The following is a 20,172-nucleotide window of genomic DNA, read 5'->3' as shown; positions in this document are numbered from 1 at the left end:
ACACACACCGAACACATAATTCACAGTGGGAAGTAACTTCTGTCATCCATTATGCTATTAAGCAAACCTCTGGTCTTGACTATAGGTGAAAACCTAAAGCCCTTCAGTAGCTTCCTCCAGAGAGTACCCTTTGGAATAATCTTTCAAGTGCTAGCTGATCTCCTCTGGGTGACCCCTGGAGTTTCATATGAGGTAAGAGATGGAAATGCTCAGGACAGTCACTGGCAAACAGAAAGAGCTCAGACCATGTTGAGTAGTACTCATACCAAAAGCCGAAAGCGCACGCCTGCTCCTTCTCACTCAAGGGAACTGCCCTTGCTGGCCTGTGTTCCCAGCCTCAGGTGCACAGATGATGGAAGAAGACACTAGAGTCCCAGGTCAAAGACCACGAATTTTCTCCCAGCACAGCAGGTATCCGGGGCTCCAAGCAGCCCTGCCTCACTGTAGGGAGACAGTATCTTTTTTTTATTGGACTGCAAACAAGCCTACTTTCTGGTCCAGAGGAAAACACTCTCCTCCAAGGCTGTTTGTTGGCACACCTCCCTGGAAGACAGTTGCAGCAGGGGCGCCAGTGACCTGTGGGGAGAGGACGTTTCTCCCTGCTCCTCTCAAGCTGGACGGTTCAACCATGTGCGGCGTCCTACCCTGAGAACAGTCCCTCACACTCAGGCTTCTCCTCACCAGCCCACGACCCCCAGTTTACCTCTCTTCCCTTCCCACCATCTCCACCTGCAGGGACCTTGGCTACCTGTGTCCTGAAAGGTTCTGCACGCTCCTCATGATCTCTTCCTGCTCCACCTTCCCCAGCTGTCTTCTAAGAACATGGGTCAGACTGTCGTGCCCCGATCAAAACTGCCTGTCAATTAAACCCTAACTCCTGCGAGATGTTGCATCTTTATTAAGTAATGACTATCTGGAAGGGAGGGAAACTGGATCTTACTCTTTCTCTCTCTTTGGCACTTGGTGATAAATATGCACAGATTAAATTGAATAACGAATTTCTTAGCTGTCCTGTCTTTAAATAGAAAAGACAGTAAGTGTTCGCCAAACTTGGGGTAAGTTAGAAGGGGAGCCAAGCAGGTGGGAAATAGCCCACGACCCTTTTCGGAGTGTTTTGCTTCATCTGGGAGCAGGTGTGTGGACTTGGGGGTCTTGATCATGTGTTTCTTAGATAGAGGCACCTTTGTTCAAGCAAAATCTGCCTCAGATACCCAAAATGTAGGACTGCCCCACAGAGGGCAAGGGACATCCCCTTCCGGTGGCTCCTGGAGAAGGGAGAGGGGCTGCCTGCCTACTCTTAGGACCAAAGAGCCGAAACCCTGCTTTCAAAGAAAAGGTGCCTCCAAGGTGAGACGCTGTTCCTGGCTTAGCTTGGTCTGCAAGTGTGGTCATGTTTTCAGGGCTGAGTTTTACCTCGGGTCCTGTCTTTTCTAAACGCAAGACAGATGGAGTGAGGAGAAGGGGAGCCACACTGTTCCTTTTTAAGTAATCTTCACCAGCTACGACAGATGACCCCGTGACCCCGATGATCCCGTTACCCAAGGTCAGCTCACACATCATTACAAAGAGTCCCTTCAAGTCACGGGCACTTTCCCCTGAAGACTCAATATTCTTTTGCTGTTAGCCTCATGTGCTGTTCAGAATCCTCTGGGCTTACTGGAATTTCTCCAAAGCATTTGATTCCTCAGGAATAATTCTTGAAGAGTAGAATTGTAAATAACAGCTTCAGGAGGCAGTGGCCTGATCTGGCTCTCCTCCCCCAGCCCCGGTCCTGTGCCACCTAAGGCAGCCAGGCCTGCCATCCTGAAGCAAGCTGTCAGATCCCATCTGAGGAAAGACAACCAGACCAGCCACTGCCCACCCCCGTTGCCCACATCAAAGCCAAAGAACAACTGGCTGGGTCACTAAAGCAGGGCTGTGCTGGAAGAGGCTTGCAATGGCCCACGAGAACACGTTCTGCAGATCCCTTCCAACTGTGTTTGGCGACATCGCTGTGGTAGCTTGAATTTAGCCCTAACGGGAGCGTTTACACCATGGAAATCGGCAACTGCCCTCGGTTTCTGCCCAGAACCGGTTGTTAGCACTTACCAGCACACCACTGTCTATTTGGCAACTAGCTGTAGCCCTCACCTCTTTTGCTTCATCAACGCTGATAAATAGAAACTCAAACAGCCCATAATCTTTGCTCTGCGCCAGTTACAGCAAAACTTCCCTGAATCCCAATGCATTAAGGAAGCATGACCTCTCCGGTGGAGGGCTTGGACTGCCTTCCTTTTATCAAGCTGCCTTCTGGAACCATCTCTCATTTCATCCATTAGGGCTCTTCCTAAGGCTTTCCCCTCAAAACCTGCAATAAAACAAACTAGTCTTCCTTGCTGCCTCTCTCCAGGCCTCCTTGAAATTACATTTTCCAGTCTACAGCCCTCTCCTCCGCCCTGAGGAAGCCTGGAGAGCCAGGTTTGATCAGGTTTCACTGGGTGTTTGCATTTGCAGTCGTGCGTGGACTCACACTCAGGAACGACTTGGCTTTATGTCTCTTAAAGACCTTCAAACTTTTCTAAGGGGTTGCGAGCCCCTCAGGAGGTGACATTGCTCGCTGGATTCCCAGCCTCTGTGACTCTGCTTTGTGCAAATCAAGAACTCTGGGAAGGCTTGAGTGTGTACCCCAGCTCACAGTCCATGCTGGGGCCTTACTACTGCCCATCCATGGGCCTTCTGCCACCGCTGGGCTGCGGGAGGACAGCAGATAGAGGCCCCTGTCTCCCGAAGCTGTTATTTAAAATTCTACTGTTTTAAAATTATTCCTGAGTGTGTCCGCCCACTTTGCATCACTGTAACTAAAATCCCTGACCCCTCACAGCCCAGGAAAAGAGTTCAGCAGGTGGAGTCTGGTCACCAGATAGGCAGGTGGGATGACAAAAAGGAGATCGACCTAAGAGCCAGGATCTCCCCATACCTAAACCATGCACGAAGGTAATCAGCAGATCCAACCCCACAGTGGAAGGTGACGTTGATGAGAACTCTTTAAATCCTAGCAGGGGGGCAACAGAGTGTGCCTCGGCTTATCAGAGCCATCATCCCAGTACATTCTGAGGTCAAAAGGGAATCCTACATGTTTCCAACCAGCAGGTCAGAGTTGAAGCCATCTGTGACCTCATTTCTAACCAATAGGTAGAAGTGAAAGTCACCAGAATGGAGAGACTGACAGTGGCTGGGACATGCGTGTACACACATCCGCATGTGTGAGCAGGCCTGGGGACGTGCTCAGGCCCTCGGGCAGGGAGCTGTGGGTGGGCATGACCGACCCACAGGTTGAGCTGATTGTGTGGATGGAAAGAGACAAGAAAGGTCACTTGCTCCCCAGTGAATCATCAGAAGTTGCTCCAACTGCGTCACCAACTGAAAGAGGTTAGAAACCTCTAATGCAGGAAAAGCCACAGCGAGATGATCCTAAGCCCTGCTGGAAACCAGCTTTTCAGTAAAACCTCGTGGATTCGTGTGTCTCTGAACAGCATCCAGGCCCATTTTTTCCATTCAAAGAATTTTCAAATCCATTTCCTTTTGCAAACATTTAAAATGGGTGCATGGTGTGAGTATTATGTGGTACAGGGCCCGGCAGCACACTTTCCAATTGTGTGTGTGTGTGTGTGTTTTAAATCAGCATGCTTGGCCTTTTCTATGCTTGAAGCAACCTTTTACGGGCATAAGTACACAAGCCAAGTCCCAATTTGGCAGCCCTGAGGAGCCGCTTAGCACCACGATGTACCCACCCAGCTGAATTTTGTGCCACCCGAAAAAAAAATAGCTCCGTAACTCAGCACTGAGCTTTGGGATGAAAGCAGGAATTTTCTGACCCACACTGCAACCTCAGAAACAGAGTGCCAAGTACACAGGGAGAGATCAGATATGGAAACTTGGTTGATCATCCTCAGTTGTTAAAAAAATTAGAGTTCTGATGGCCAAAGGAACAATCCAGGCCGGCCCTAAATACCAGTTGCTGCTGAGATGATTACGAAGAGCTTAGGTAAGCACGGAGTTCCAGTTTTTAACAGCTCTGGCCCAGGGATGTGGAGACCTGCCCATCGTGGTTGTATCTGGAGTCGCTGCGTGTCAGAGCTCAGAGGGATTTCTAAAACTATGATGACCACAGCAGTTGCCCCTGGGGAGGGAGGGGACGGTTGGGAGGGGATGAAAGGGGTGCTGGGTGCTGGCACTACTCCATTCCATTTCTTGACTTGTGTGGCACTGACACTCACAAACCCGAGTGTTGGCTTTGTGGAAAGTCACATGATCTGAGCATGTGTATCTGTTACTTTTTAAATATTCTCAAAGAATTATTTAGTCCCAACCTCTAGGCTATGGACCCAGTTGTTCTCCCAAAATTCATAAGGAGAGCCCCTCATCACCATTGTGATGCACTGGGAGATCCGGCCTCCTGTTAGTCCATCTGGGCTCCTAGGACCAAACACCTCAGGCAGAAATGCACTGCCCACAGTTCTGGATGCGGGAAGTCCAAGGTCAAGTGACTAAGGAGGGCTCAGTCTGCTCCAGGGACAGCACCTTCCTGCGGCAGCTTCACGTGCGGCAGGGGCAAACAGTTCCCTCACTGTCCTTTACAGGGGTGCTAGCCCATCTTGAAGGCTCCGTCCTCGTGACTTAATTTGTTACCTCCTAGAGGCCACCTCTGGATTCTATTCCATTGGGGGTTTGGTTTCAAAATATGGAATTTGGGGAAACACAACCATGTAGACACAGAAGGCCTTTAGGGGGTAGTTAATGTTGAATAAGGGCAGGGGCCTGATCCAGAGGGAGTGTCCCCTGGGAGATGGCAGAGAGCTTCCTCCCTCTCTGTACAAACTCAGAGGAAAGGCCACAAGGACAGGGCAGCCATGCCTGAGCCCGGAGCACAGCCCTCACCAACAAGCCCGGCCATTGCCCCATTGCCCTGACATCAGACTTCCCAGCACCCGAGAGCATAATGTCTGCGAAGGTGCCCAAAACGTGTTGTGATGCCAGACTGAGCAGCCGCCTTCACATGATAGGCGGCAAACCAAGACCCAAGAACCGAGTTACAGGAGCAGACAGAGGATTCGAATGCGACATCCTCATTACCAGTGAGTTCTCTGTCCACCATGTTTTCACCGTTAACGTGGCCTCTGTGTTTTGCGGATTAGCTGAATGTTTCCAAGTGGATTGGAAACCATCACTAAGGACCCTGCCTCAAACCTCCTGTGGCTCACACACACATACACACACACACACACACGCATGCACACACACGTGCACAGTGCTGAAATCATGGTAGATGCTGGCCTACAAACCAGGCTCACCATCCACCACTCGCTCTGAGGAACAACAGGAAGCCTGTTCCAGGAAAGCACTCTCCTGCTCTCCCCTCAGGTTGCCTCTTCTTGTTCTCACCCTCTGGTCTCTAGCCTCAAACAGCTGCTGGTGTCTCCTTTGGCTCGGGGACAACAGGTGTCTGCTTTGTTCCACTCTCCACCAGCTCTCCTGGGTGCCCTGGTCACCCTGGGTAGGAAACTGCTCACACCAGTCCAGGACCTCCCAGCCCAGCCAGGACCATCCACTCCCATGAGTGGGTGGGGAGGAGGGCAGAGGGAGGGCAGCAGGGGGTTCAGTTAAACGACAGATCCGTCCCTGAGGACTGAGCCGACGCTGAAGCTAGGCTGAACTGGACAACATCAAGGCTGACTGAGTGACACGTCCAAGGGGCTGGACCACTGGGATAGTCCAAGCCCTGCCAACTACAATAATGAGGCAACAGAAGCAAGGGAGAAGCTGAGGTGAGAACGAGAGGAGCCAGCTGACCAGAGAAGCTGGGCATCCAGAGGAGTGCGCCGCATGCACTGTTGGCTGAGGCAGGAGAGGAGGTCACCCAGGAGGCACAGTCCCACGACTCAGGGTCCACCTCTCCCACCTAGGTTTCGTACCTTGACTTCATCCCCAATCCCTCTGTCCAGTGGGGGACTGGGCTGGACGGACTTGGAGGTCCACCCAACCTTTGGGGTCTTCTGAACCCAACTAAGATTAAAATAAAGGGAATACCATTAGCAACCACAAAGACGTGCATTCCTAGAGAAGCTCAGCCCTGGTATAGGAGCGCCAAGCCCCAGAAAGGCCAGACTCTGCAGAGTAAAGCAGGACTTATTCGTGTACAAGGCAGAAGGAAGCTAGTTCTCTGACACTTGGGATTTTGCCAGGCAAATAGTCTCATATGAACCCACTGATTAGACTTTTGTGTATTTGTGCTTTTATAAACAGGTGACCTGGGCTAGGAAGGTCACTGGGCTGCTAGGAGTTCTTAACAGAACTTTCATGTTGGCCTTTCACACTGGCCGCTGCAGGCATATTCAGGGAAGCGGCTCTTGTCCCTTGAAATGTCAGGATGACAGAATCCAGGAATTCACATCTGACCTCCGCAGAGCCAAAGACCGAGGGCCCAATTTTGGCCTGGGTTCCAACAGTGCAATTCAGCTTCCACACGAACATTCTAATTGCTACTTCCAGTTTCTGTTTTCCTAGCAATGAAATCCACAACCTTCCATCTCTGAACCTTTGCCCAGGCCAGGGAGCTGAGCCATCACACTGAACTTAACCTTGTGAGGGTTAACAGGTTGGAATCCAAATACAGTGATCTTATATACCTATCAAGATTTATTATCTATTTACGTCCATGTTTGCCCCGCCAGGGGTTTAACAGCCTCTGTTTTACCAGAAACCACGCAGACCCAGATTCTGTGGTTTGAACAATGTTGATGTTGAGAAGAAATGTGTTATTTTTCCAGCACTGCTCTGGAACAAAGTGACCACATGTAAATGTGTTTCTTATAAGTTTAGAGGTTACTAAGGGTGACAAGGGGTCTCATTCAGTCCCCAGTCCCCACTGACCAAAAGGGAAGTCAGTCCAATGTCACATTTTGTCAGTAGCATAGGCAGCCAGACCCTTGCTCCAGAGCACCTTGTATCTTGCTATTGTCCATTCACCTAGCACAGGAAATGCAGGGAAGGAGGTGCCAGAGGGTCTGTACTGCACAGCAGCTGAACTCACAGCTCCGAGGAGGCAGGGCAGGATCATGGAATTTTGCTTCCTGCCATGTCCACATCCTGCTCCTCATCTGAGCTCTTGGCAACCTCACAGGAACATCAGTGGCTCTATCCAGAAGCACTCTTCGGCATCCTGCAGACAGCCCTGCTTGGGAGCCAACCCCAGGATGATGAACTGGTACCCAACATCCATGGGTACCCAACACCCATTCTACCTTCCTCTTCTTACATGCCTTCTTGAATGACAGAGCTAGAAAGCTAAGAACTACACTTCCCAGACCCCTCTGCAACTAAGATTCTGGATGTGATTTAGTGTCAGCCAACCAGATGCAAGCATGCATGCTTGAAAGCAGAAGCACTTCTCTTGACTCCTCTACTGGTCAGCTTGGCCTTGGACCAGTAAGCTTCTCTGCAGCAGTGCTAATGCCTCTGGCTTCATGATTATCAGCAAGCAGGGGGCATGCGTTTTGCTGATGTGGATCACAGTAGATATGGCATTGTTCCGGGCTGGTGGGAGCAGTGGTGGCCTCCTGCGCAGGTGGCTTCTGAATTGCAGGAGTGGGTAAGGTTTCCTTTTCATAGAAAAGCCCACATCTTCCTTTGTGCCAATTCTGCACTGTAGATTTGGGGCTTTCTCTCAAATGATCAACCTAGAATCTGTTTCATTAGCCTTCTCAACAATATTTTAAGTCATTTAACACTTCTGGGGTTGGGTATAAATAAATAAAAGTCTACTGGCTTAAATGAATGTGAGTAATTCTGTTCTCTCTGAATAAAACTTGGGCGATACCTTAGAAAGAATGCCCAGACTAGAGTAACCCCATTTGTTCCCTGAGTCAGGAATTTAAATTGGCAATCTACTTACCTCTTTCACTTACTCCATTAGGGGGGAAAAATGAAGACATGAATAACCTTCCCAGGTCCCACAACAGTGAGCAGCCAGGAGGAAGGAAGATGTACCTGGATGTCCAACCTAGTTTCAGGAACATCATTCAATGCACCAAAGTGATAGAATACAGGAACTCGGAGCAAACAGCCTGTGCTCACAGTCCCAGCTCTGCTGCTGAGTAGCAAACAGCCTGGCATCTACATGCTTTGGCTTCCTTGCCTGCAAGGCGGGAAGGAAACAGCCCATATGCTGTCGGATCGCTGCACAGGTGAAGTAAGCTAGCATGTCACTGCTGATGCATAGCAAATACGAGAGAACCATCAGATGCCACCAAAGTCTTCCCGTCCACAGGAGCAAACTGGACCTTTTCTTCCCCAACTCTTGGCAGAAGTGAGCATAAGGTCATCAACAAACTCTTCCTGATATCTTCCAGAATAGGAAGTCAGACTGACCAATACCTTGGACTCAGATATCAGGAACAGCAGGAAGAGCAGGGTGAAGGGAAGATCTCAGCTTGGACTCTCAGGACCTGGACGTGACTCCCGGTTCTGTATCTTTCTAGCTTGGGGAACTTGACCCTAAGCCTCTTAAAGTCCTTGATCTTTGTTTCAGTATTTGTGGAATTTCACACTCTTACTCAGCTCCCAGGTTGCCGTCAGATGAAATGAGGGGAAAGGCCTGTGCAGCTCCAGGCAGAGCCTTCTGTTCATCAGGACGGACAGGTGAGCGGGCACCAGAGCCAGCCAAGGAGGACGTTCTTGCCACCATTGCAAAGTCGTTCCGGGCAGGGGCTCTGGATGGAAGGTGGCGAACTGGCCCACGCAATCTAAAGCTCTTGCCTCTGCCCAGAAGTTGCCGACAACACAGCGTGCTCAGACCCTGGACAGCTATGAAATGCACTTAAATGATGAAGGCTCTCTGACCTCAGAGGGACAAATGACAAGTTAAATAGCACTCAACCTTCAGAGCGAAGAATCACTTAGGTGGATGAAATGAAGCATTTTTCTTCCACAAAACAAAGGCCTTTTGGTCTTTCATAAAGAAATATTTCCAATGGTGATTTTGTAGCTGTCATCCGAAAGGGTTGCCACAGCCAAGGACCAACAGCATGGCCGTACAAAGCCCAGTTGGCTGGCTGGAGGTGGTCCTGCCTAGACCACTCTGGGCAGCAGCACACACAGTAGGTACACAGCACCACAAAAAGAACAGAGCACAATGCAGATTGGAACATAAAGCCTCACCCAAGATTTCAGTTCCTCTCGAGACTGTAGCTGGGGAACTTGGCAATTCCCCCCAGCAATTCAGAACCTGGCTGAGCAGCAGTTACTCTTAGAGTAATTACACCAGGGTTTGACTTGTTGCTCCTCAACCACAATTTACCTGCACAGGAGGGAAGAAGGAGCTATGAGCTTCTACCTGTCCCCATTTAGCTCTGGTGGCCTGATCTGAAGTCTCACCCTCCCCAAGCCTCCTGGCAAATGGAGGCTGGCCCTTCCTACCTCCACCTGCACAGCTTTCTCAGGAACCTCCTTGACACTCGAGATGTGCTCAAGTCAACGACCCTGTCGACCCTTCATCCCCACCTGCTTCCATGACAAACAGCCGTGTGGTCACTCCGCCACTCCTCCTCTCTCCACACGCCCCCCATCACCCTGGGAGAAGCTTCGTGCACGAGAGCAGCCCCGGCACACCTGCCTTCTCAAACCCTTGACCACTGCCTCCCCTGACCTCGTATTCCACTCCCATCCAGCGGCCCTAGCCCTTCACCTCTGCAGTGACCGGCCCAGATGTCACCCTTCCCAACCACAGTCTCTCTTCCTTCCAGACCTGCCCTCTCCATGACTCCGGTACTCCATCCTTCACTCGCCCCTTCCTCCTCCTCTCTGCTTCCCTCCATGTTCAACCTAGTGTCAATGGTTTTTCAAATTTTTTTCCTACCAATATTCTTAAAGCCTTTGTCCATTATCCATCCATCACTGTCATGGGGTGAAGTTTAAATGCCAAACCCATTGGATGTCCTCTCTTCACCGTGCACCTAGACTGCAAAGTAGTGTGGGAGCAAGTGCCACAGAGGGATCAGAGCCGGCCTGCAGGCTCCGTCACCATCACCACCCGGGCCTCTCGTCTGCCTGACAACTCTCCTTGATGGGTCAACCTTCCAATCTCTACAGTAATTATTTCCAGCTCACATTCTGCCAAAGATCCACTGCCTTTCCACCCTCCTGGCTCTCAGCAGGAGGCAGAGGAACAAGCAGCCTTAGTTAGAGGGAAGTGTCCTCAGCGTCCACCAAATCTCCAAAGCTGCCTGTCCTTCCACTTGTTGTTACAATGGGGGTGTCCCCCTCCTCCCATCCAAGATGCACTTGTCCCTCCAAGTTCTAGATTCCAGTTCCCTCACCATCGCAGAAGTCCCACACCGTCAGCAGCTCCCAGCACCCATGTCCCACCCTGCTCCTCGGCCTCTTTCTCTAATGACTTTTCTACCAGCATTTAAGCTTCTGGGGTCTCTTACAGCTTAACAAGCTCTTCACTCAGCCTCTTGCTGGTGCCAGCCACCACCATATTGGTAGCCCCCCTTCAGAACCAGACTCTCAACTGGAACTGTGTTTACCAGTCCCCATCCTCTGACCTCCTGAACAAGTCATCAAGGGAGTTTTTAAAACACACACACACACACACACACACACACACACACACACACACACACCACACACACACACACACACACACACACACACACACACACACACCACACACACACACCACACACACGCACACACATCAAAAATAAGAGGCAGACACCTAACACTGCATATTGTATGTGATTCCACCAATTGAAATTTCTAGAAAAGGCAACAATGTAGAAACAGGAAGGAGATCAGTGGCTTCCAGGGGCAGGGGAGCAGGGCAGGGGAGCAAGGCTGAGGGCAAGGACACAGGAAAACTTTTTGGAAAGATGGAAATGGTCTGACTCTGGATTGCAGGGATGGCCACATGACTACATAAATTTACAAACACTAGGGTAACTGAATGCCTAAAAGGTGAATTCTATAACGTGGACATTACATCTCTGTAAAGTTATGTGTGCCCATGTGTGTGTGTGTGCATGTATATATACACTTATACACCTAAACACACAAATTTTTTTAAGTCAGAAAGCAGAGGGAAAAGGAATCTCCAAAGAGGAGCAGATGGGGCAAATATAAGGAATTCTAAGTGGAAACAAGGTGAGTCTTGCCCTTCCTAAAGATAAAGATTCCCAGGTTGGGAGAAAGGGAGTCAGAGAGGGAATTAACGGAGACAGCTCTGGTTCCTAACAAGGGGGACCAACTTCAACTTCACAACTTCACAAGCACTCTCCCCCCCCCCCCCCCAAGAACTGAGTGTGGAGGAAAGATGAGAAAATCGAGAACAAGTGTTGGAATCTGGAGTGGAAGGCCTGATGTACCACACCCTGGATGGAGCCCCAAGAATGTGGCTGGACTCCAGGCAAAACCATGTCCCCTCTGTAACCTGGGCACACAACGCCTGAGTCCGTCAGAAAGGTCCCTGTGCCCCTGCCTAGTGTGTGAGCACCAGATGTGTCAGGGCACCCTGGCATGGCACAGAGAACCACCCCACCTGGGGACAACTCAGCAGCAAACTTCATGGCCCAGAAGGGGCGGTGCACAGCTCTGCAGATGTCGGCATGCGTGGGTGACGGTTAAGGACCTGGGCCTGTAAACTTGGCAGCTCAAAAGCCTCTAGAAAAGAGAAAAGCTTCCCTCAAGTGATGAGATTTGAGTTTTGCTCTTCTGGGGTTCAAGATAGACATGAAATTGAGAATTGAGCTAAATAAAGGAATTCACCCTTTGGACACTTGGGTTGATGAGCCACTACCTGGAGGACTAGGGCATCTCCCACAGGGAGGCAAAGGGCAAAGGACGCAGATGAGACCACAATGGCCAGGCCCTCCCAAGTCACTCAAAACCAGCAACTTTATTTTTCCTAGATTAGCAAAGAGAAACGACATGAGAATTCTAAAGCGATAGCAAGGGTGACGCTTAGCACTGGGGTGTCTTCCTGTAATACCTAGTTAGGCTGCTCACTGATTGGGGATCAGAGAAGCAAATGCTGGGAAACAGGAGCAGCACATGGGTCAACTCAGCCTCTGCACCAGAAGAGAGTTCAAGGGACACACAAACCTCATCCCCTGTCCCAAGTTTAGGCCAGTGCTTGGAGCTTCTGGGCAACAGAACACTGTTCCCTCTGCCAGCCCAGCCAACATGAGCTGTCTTTTCTCAGGTGGTATCGATCAAAAGGTCTACTTCTCTCTTCTGACAGAGAATGCAGAGATGAGAAACAACCCTCAACCAAAGCAAGACAAGATCCAATTGTGTGGTCCCAGCAGATGAAAATAATCCCCCCAAGCAAATAATTTCCTTTTCTATTTAAGACAGCATCAAAACAACACAAAGAGACCCAGGGCCTCAGTGGGTGAGTCCTGAGCCCGACTCAGAGAGCCTGAACTCCTGCTTCCTCCCTTGTGACCCAAAAAGTCAATAAGGAATCAAGGGCTGTGCTACAAGGCTTTCTTGGCAAGCAGACACGATTAGCCAGGCTTATCACCGGGAGCCGGGCCCTGAACACAGTCCTCCTTCTGACACAAACCCCAACACTGCAGGTCGCATTTCTGAGCACTTCCTTTTCCTCCTTCCCTTTTTTTTTTTTTTAAATAATAAATCTGTGCTATCCCGCTTGGAATTCTTGCTGCAACGATGGTTTGGAAATTTTTTCTGATTTTCAGACAGCAACTGTAACAGAAATTCACATGAGCTCGGGCTCCTCTTTTGGCAAGACAGCACCATAATTCCATCCAATTGACTCAGTCTGCTGAAGTTGATATTCTGAAATGGTCTAACACCCGCTTTATTAACACGAAGGCTAATTTCTTTAGAAGGGAGCTTAAAGCAGCCAGGACTCTGATTCTGGGGTTAATTGGTCTGTTTGCCACTGTTTGTCAGAAACGTCTTTAAAGAAGATCTTCAAAGACTCGCTCCGATACTGGCTCCAGCATTGTCTGAAATGCTTTAGATGTCTTTATCAATGCCAAAATGCAGGCAGTGAAAGGGCTTTTTACTTAATTATTTCTGAAAACCAAAAAGGAGAATCCATGTAGACAGATAATGAGAACTGACAGTGAAATTAACATGCATGTTGGGGCCAGAAAGCTGGACTTCCAGCGAGAGAAGCACGTGGGGCCGGCGACGTCCCTGCCCACCGCATCACGCTGGTGAACCCAACCTCAAGCTTCCTCTTCACCTTCAAACTGGAGCTGATTGGGTTGTGCCGGTTGCTTGGCAACCCCCCAGCCAATAAGGTTTGATTTTTAAAATGTCAACATCTGCACAGAGTTCAAAGTAGAATTTTTAATTCAAAAACTTACATCTGGAGACGGGGAAGAAAATGTATTTTGAAAAAAAAAAAAGCAAAATTATATTTTCTTATAGAATTCCTCCCACCCCCTGCCCCGAGAGATTCATGGGCCTTGTTACTGCTTTTACCTTTGCATTTTCCTGCTTCTTTTCAGGGGTAGATATGAGCAGAAAGGGGAAACAAGCCAGCACATCTTCAGGTGTCCAGTAGAAAGGTAAAATGAAAATGTACTTCATTTTGTATGCGACTAGGGATTCTTCAGAACAGAGGAAATTATTTTGGCCTCAGCTTAATTGAAAAGGGTAGTTATTGTGGATCTGAGTTTCCACCCAGGTGGGGATGTGCAGACAACCTTGCTGTACTGGGGAATTTGCTCTGCATTAAGATATTACTCGCCGCATCTAGAGAACCCAGAGCTAATTCCTACCTCCCCGCCCCCCAAATAACTTAACTAAAACCCAAAACGAAATCAGAGAAACCAACTAGCAGGGCAACTCCCACACCCAAGCTCTAGTAAGAACTAGCTTCCTGTTCTCCAACTCATCTTCTGAGGGCCTGAGTCTCCATTCTTAGGAAACCCATGCTGCCTGAGTGCTGTTTAGGGCTTGGCCCACCTTCGAAATTGCAACTTCAACTTCTTCACACTGTTTAAACTCCCAGGTATCGATATGTTTGCATGTTGTTTGGGTAAGAAATGCAACAGAAACTCCCGCAGGGAAAACCGATTTGGAAAGCATCCGGGCAACTCCAGAACAACACCTTTCTTTTTTAAAAATCCAAATGGCATTGCAAACTGATGCTATCGGTCAACCTGCCTCTGCTGGAGTGAATGCTTTGCCTTCACTCCTCCCAATCTAGAGAGGTCAAATTACCTGCTGGAAAGCAAAGGAAACCCTAAATCATTCCGTGCAAGAAAAATCAGCCAGGAGAACTTGGGCAAGGAGGGAAACCTAGAATCTCTGGCTCAGCGTAGGGTCCTCTTTCCTGGACGCCTCAGAAGGGCTTTAACGAGGAGAAAGTTCTGCAGGGGGAAAAATAGTGCTGGCTTCTATAAAACAAAAACACATACATATTTTGCTGCCTTTCAGCATAACACACAACCCCTTGTGAGGTTTTGGCCATTCTTTTTTTTTTTTTTTTTTTGCCCAGAGCAGAGATCTGATTACTGTTATCTCTGCTTGCATAACTACAAATGTTATCATTACTTCTCCACTGATATGGCTCTGTTTTACAAACACAATGGAAGGCTGTATGTACACTTGCCCTCTCACCAGAAGGGCTGGCTTAAAAGAAAAAAAAAGCGAGAGAAGAAAAAGAAAGGGGGGGCGGGTGCTGGTGACCGAGGCGGGCAGGCCTGTTGAATGAGTCTTTCAGAAAGAATTATGTGATAGGTTGTGTGTGTGTGTGTGTGTGTGTGTGTGTGTGTGTGTGTGTGTGTGTGTGTTAAACGCTGCTGCCAAAGCTAAGCATTGAAAAGCATGCAATGGGCATCATGTCAGAAACACAGTGATTTATTTTGCTGGTTCATTTTCAAACAAGAGCTTTCTCCTTTTTCCCTGAAATGTGTTTTGGGCCCAAATCTTCCAAATGTGAGGAACAGAAGTTATGCAGAGAGCCGGGTCTGATTCAAGATAAACAAGAATTCGATTATAAATATGAGAGTGGCATATCCCTGGCCTCCAAAGAGCCTCGTCTGTTTGCCCAGACTGCAGGCACTTTCTCAGTCCAAAAATGCACACACAAGGTGGAAGCAGGGTTCCTGTGCCCCCTGCCCCGCTTCCCCACCACTCAAAGCTGGAACTCTAGTATGCGTGCGCACGCACGCGCGCACACACACACACACACACACACACACACACACACACACACACACAAGGTTAAGGGCAGGAGTACCAGAAATTGACTTCCATAATTTCCTGGTCCCACAAAGCTGCCATCAATTCCTACTCTCTCTGTCTCCCATCTTCCTCTAGATGGCCTGGCCTTGGTAGGGAAGAAAGCCAGGGATGTAGGAGGAACTGCTCCCAGGGGTACTATCGCCAAGACACAGCTACCAACAGTGTCCTTCCCTCTGACCATGCCACTGCTTAGCCACTCTGGGGTGCAGACCCAGTACTATGAGACAAACTAAGCTTTGCTTCAGGTCCTCTCTTGTTCGGACCCCTTCTAGAATTTCAGACCTCTTTTTATTTTTTTCTAACAATGAACACTTTTTTATTGAGTTCTAATTCACATACCATAAAATTCACCCTTTTAAAGTGTGCAACTCGGTGAGATTTTTTAGTATATTTTCAAAGGTACCCCATGATCACCACGCATTCCAGAGCATTTCATCAGCCCCAAAGAAACACAGCCTGTGCTTTGCTTTGAATTCTGTCTTCTAAAGAGGGTCCCAAATTGTGCAAGCCTCAAGCCCCATAAAAATTAAATCCACCCCTGGATTTGGAGACGTTCTGCAAAGCAACATCAGTCCAGCCTGTCAAACATCACCATGAAGCTAATTCCACTCCAGAGCCAGGTTCACCAGGAAGGGGAGACTCAGACGCCCTGGGACTGATTCCCCAGCCTGCTTGGAATTCTGGTTTTGCCAATCCTTCCCCCAGGCCATCAGCAGCCCACTGAGTCCCTGTGAGGACCTAGCTGGTCCCCATCTCTCTTCCTTCCCTGGGGTCCCTCCCCAGTCCTGACAACCCAGGGGCTAGCAACCTATCTCCTCATCTACTTCCCCCTTTAAACTTAAAAGGCAAGAATTTGACTCTTTTGTTCACTGAATTGTATCATCCCTTCCCTGAGGCTGGGAAGAGAAGGAGGTTCCTGCCTCACAGAAAGTCACAGAATAACAGAAAGTAATGGTTAACTCATCCAGTCACACCCCCTTCTCCCAGCAACTGGCAGAGTGCTCCCCAGAGGCCTCCCAGACAGAGCTGCCAAGTACTTGTACAGGGATCCTCCCTGAAACTGAGACCCCTCCCCAAGTAAGGAATAAGGGGGTGGCCTTACTGACCATCTATAAAGTGGGGGAGGGGATGCAGGGCCCCTGCCCCCTTGGCACCACAAGCTGACGGGTGAGAAAACCCTGATCTGTGGCTGCATGGATGGAGCCCTGCTTAGGACATCCTGGCCTACCACGAATTGTTAATTTGGGTTTATGTATTCATTTTGAAGGGTGACCCTCAGTTTCTCTCTGCAAAATGCTAAGCTAATTCTAGGACACCAGGGTGCCAATCCTTGGTGAGACTGCATCTCTCTTGGGGCTATACTTGATTTTTGTTTTTATTTGATTTCACTTAATTAAAAAGAATGAGCCACAGATAAGGCAAGAATCCCCCTAAGTTACAAGAGGCCACTCTTCTGGCCTAGTGCACAGATTCCTTCCTGGCCAGGACCAAAATCCATGTGGGTTTGCACTTTCCTCAGGTCCTAACTGAACTTTTACTGGTTTGTTTGCTATAGGAAACAGGATATCTGACCTCAAAATCAACAACCTCAATTATCTGGGAGGGGCGGGGGGGGGGTTGCATCCCTACCTCACACCATAGCACCAAATAATCCCAGCAAGTCAAAAGTTAAATAATGCATTGAAATCATGAAAATGCAAGAAAAAGTCCTATCATATCTGAATGGAAGGCTGAGTAGCTACTTAGTTCTAAAGTCTTAAAGGTTGAAACACTGTATATGATTTTTTTTCTTGTGAAGAAAAAAATACTGTTAATAAACTGACGGGTAAATGACAAACATAGACATAGACCTCAGGTGCTTCAAAAATATCTCCTACAAAACAAAGACCAGGGCTGGGGATGCAGCTCAGTGGCAGAGCACTTGCCTAGCAAGTGTAAGGCCCTGGGTTGGAACCCAGGCATCCCCCATCCCCCTACACACATGCACACACACACACACAAAAATAAACCAACAGAAAATATAGGTTAAGGATATGAAAAGTTCATAGCAATAAAATGATAAAAGTGCCTTAAAATATATAAAAAGTTATAATACATTGCTCATAATAAGAAAATTCCAAATTAAAACTACCCAGCTGGTTGGCAAATATCTGCAAGGGTCAGAAAAGTGCAGGGAAACATATCCTCACCCAGTGCCAGAGCAAGTAGGCAGTCAGGCGGACCCCAAAATTCCACTGCAGAGTCGACCCATGCACTGGGGTGTGTGGGAAATGGCTGCATGCAAGAATATTTATTGTCTCATTGTTTTTAGTAGTAAAAGGTTGGAAGTAACCCAAATAGTACAGTAGAATAGAAAACTATTTAAATAAACTCTGGGACAGAATGCTACGCAGAGATAAAAAATGACTGACATGCGGGAGAATTAAGCTGGATCCCTACCTTACGCTACATACAAAAATTATCTCAAAATTGCCTAAATATAAGTGCTTAAAACAATGCCGTGGATGTGGGGGTGGGGGGTGCTAGGCAAGCACTCTACAAGGGACCACAGTCCCAACCCTGCAGGGTCTCTTAAAAGAAAATGTAGAAGTAGATGTTCATGAGCTTGGATTTGGTAATGGGTTAGATAGGACACTGAGAGCAGAAGCAAGAGAAGAGGAAGATAAGTTGGACTTCACCAAAATTGAAAACTTTTATGCATCAAAGGATATTATCAAAAAAGTGAAAAAGACAACCCACAGCATAGAAGAAAATACTCGTGAATCACCTATCTGGTAAGGGTCTAGTGTCCAGAATAAATAAAGAACTCTTATAAGTCAACAAACACACCCAAACAATGTCCCAATTGAAGAAGGAACAAAGAATCTGAATAGACACTTCTCCAAAAAAGAGAGCACAGGAAAAGATGCTGGACGTCGTCGGTCCTTAGGGAAATGCAAATCAAAACTCCTGGACAGTGACCGTTTAATGGATACAGAGCCTCTTTTTCTGGTGATAAAACATGCAATTAGAGAGCAGCAAGGTTTGTATAATGTTGTGGCGGTAGTCTTGGAAGCCACTGAATTGCACGCTTTAAAATATTAAAATGGTGAATTTTATATAAGGTAAAGTTCACCTCAGTAACAAAAGAAGGAAGTTCTTCATGTATCAATAATAATGGTTTTTAAGTTAAGATTTTTAAAAGTAAGCATCCAACCACACAACAGCTATCCTTTATGGGGGCTGTCATTTCTTAGTGTGAATTTCAGTATGGTTTAGCTCCCTAGGAGGAGAAGCAGAGAAACAGACCCACAGGCAGCCACCTCCAGACTCAGGAGGAGCTTGCCCTCCTCCCAGAGGATGCGGTTGTGAGCAAGCTCTGGCCACTGGGTGCCACCGCACTGACATGGGGCCACACGTGGACAGCTTCTGGTTGAGGCCCACGTCCTCTGGCCCCATCACATTGTCAGCTGAGCAGTGGGACAAGCCAGCTGACCAGATGGAACCTCAGTGCACACATTTTCTCCACAACCACAGCTGGGCCCACAGGATGCCCGACAGCCAGTTGGAGACACTACAATTGCTTGGATTCAGAGAAGATGCAAATTCAAGTTGGCTGTGGACAGGCACATTTGTAGTTGTCCCCAAAAATCATGTGTTGAAGTGCTAACTCCTAGGGGTCTTAGGAGGCAGGGCTTTGGGGAGGTCCTGAGGGTGGAGTGCCCGGGTTGAGATTAGAAAGATGAAAAGCTGCAGCCTTTGCCACGCGAGGATACAGCACAGGGCAGCTGGGAGGCAAAGAGAGAGCAGGGCCTTCAAGGGCACACCTCCCATGACCTAACTTCCTTCCACCAGGCCCCACCTCTTAAAGGCCCCACCACCTCCAAATAGTGCCACAGGCACACATCAATCCTTCATCATGTGCGTTTTTGGGGGACACTTACAAAAGCCCTTATTTAATGTTATCTTGTGATAGCAGCCCAAGATGACCAAGAAAAGAGAGAACGAATGTTTGCCCAGCCCAGGTGTAGTGTCAGGGGGAAATGCCCTGCCCTCAGTTCCTAGGTACCCCTGCACTGCAAGCATTCACCCTGCTAAGCGCCAATCTGATATAAGAAGGAAAGCATTTTCATAGAGCAAGTCCCAGAAATGCAAGTCAACCGCTTCACCTGTGCTCAGCTGAAAGAAAAAAAAAAAAAAAAAAAAAATTCGTGAACAGTGCCAATACTGGAGGGAAAACTGGCTCCAAAGAACTTTTTGAAAGATAGCACAGTCCTCTATTTTATGAGCAATTTCAGGGATTTTCAAGGGTAATTTTGACCATATGTGAGTCTCAATTCACGTGATGGCTTCAGACTCTAACACCTGAGTTAAAGTGACTACTCTGCTGTAACAAGAAGGTACAGCCGACTTCTCCAATTAGAAAAGAACCAGGTGCGGTGGCACACGCCCGTCATCCCAGCAGCTCAGGAGACTGAGGCAGGAGGCTTGCAAATTCAAGGCCAGCCTAGACAATTCAGAGAGACCCTGCCTCAACATAAAGGGAGCTGGGAATGTAGCTCAGTGGTGAGGTGCCCCTGGGGACAGTTGAGTCACTGCTACCCGAAGTTTCCCCAAGTATCCCTCACCTTCCGCTCCCATGGTCTGCGCTGACCCCATTCATTCCGGAAGTACGCAGGAAAGAGGTCATACCTGTTCCAAGGATGATCTACGTGCAGTTCTCATCCAAACGTATGGTATCTACAGAAAAGAAGAAACAGTGTGCTCAGTTTATTGGTGGAAGGAAAGTGAGACTCAAAAAGGCTAAGTCATTATCCCCAGCCAAGTGGCAGAGACAGCCGTCGCCACTTGAGATCCAGACCCACCTGAGATCACTGCACCACCCTGCTGCCCTCCAAGGCCGGCCAAATCACACCGATTCTCTCC

General features: G+C 48.5%; 1 long non-coding RNA gene across 1 annotated transcript in view; it reads right to left on the bottom strand.

Annotated features, from left to right (window-relative positions):
* LOC306660353 overlaps nt 1-19,971 on the bottom strand; it is a 247,110-nt gene extending 227,139 nt beyond the window's left edge. The window contains exon 1 of the long non-coding RNA XR_013763596.1: nt 19,875-19,971. This is a non-coding gene — a long non-coding RNA (uncharacterized lncRNA). The remainder of the gene's footprint in view (nt 1-19,874) is intronic.
* Nucleotides 19,972-20,172: the final 201 nt, after the last annotated feature.

The sequence above is a fragment of the Sciurus vulgaris genome (genome assembly GCF_902686455.1).
Source record: "Sciurus vulgaris genome assembly, chromosome: 4".
Classification (NCBI taxonomy): Eukaryota; Metazoa; Chordata; class Mammalia; order Rodentia; family Sciuridae; genus Sciurus; species Sciurus vulgaris.
This window is presented reverse-complemented; position numbering and strand designations above follow the sequence as displayed.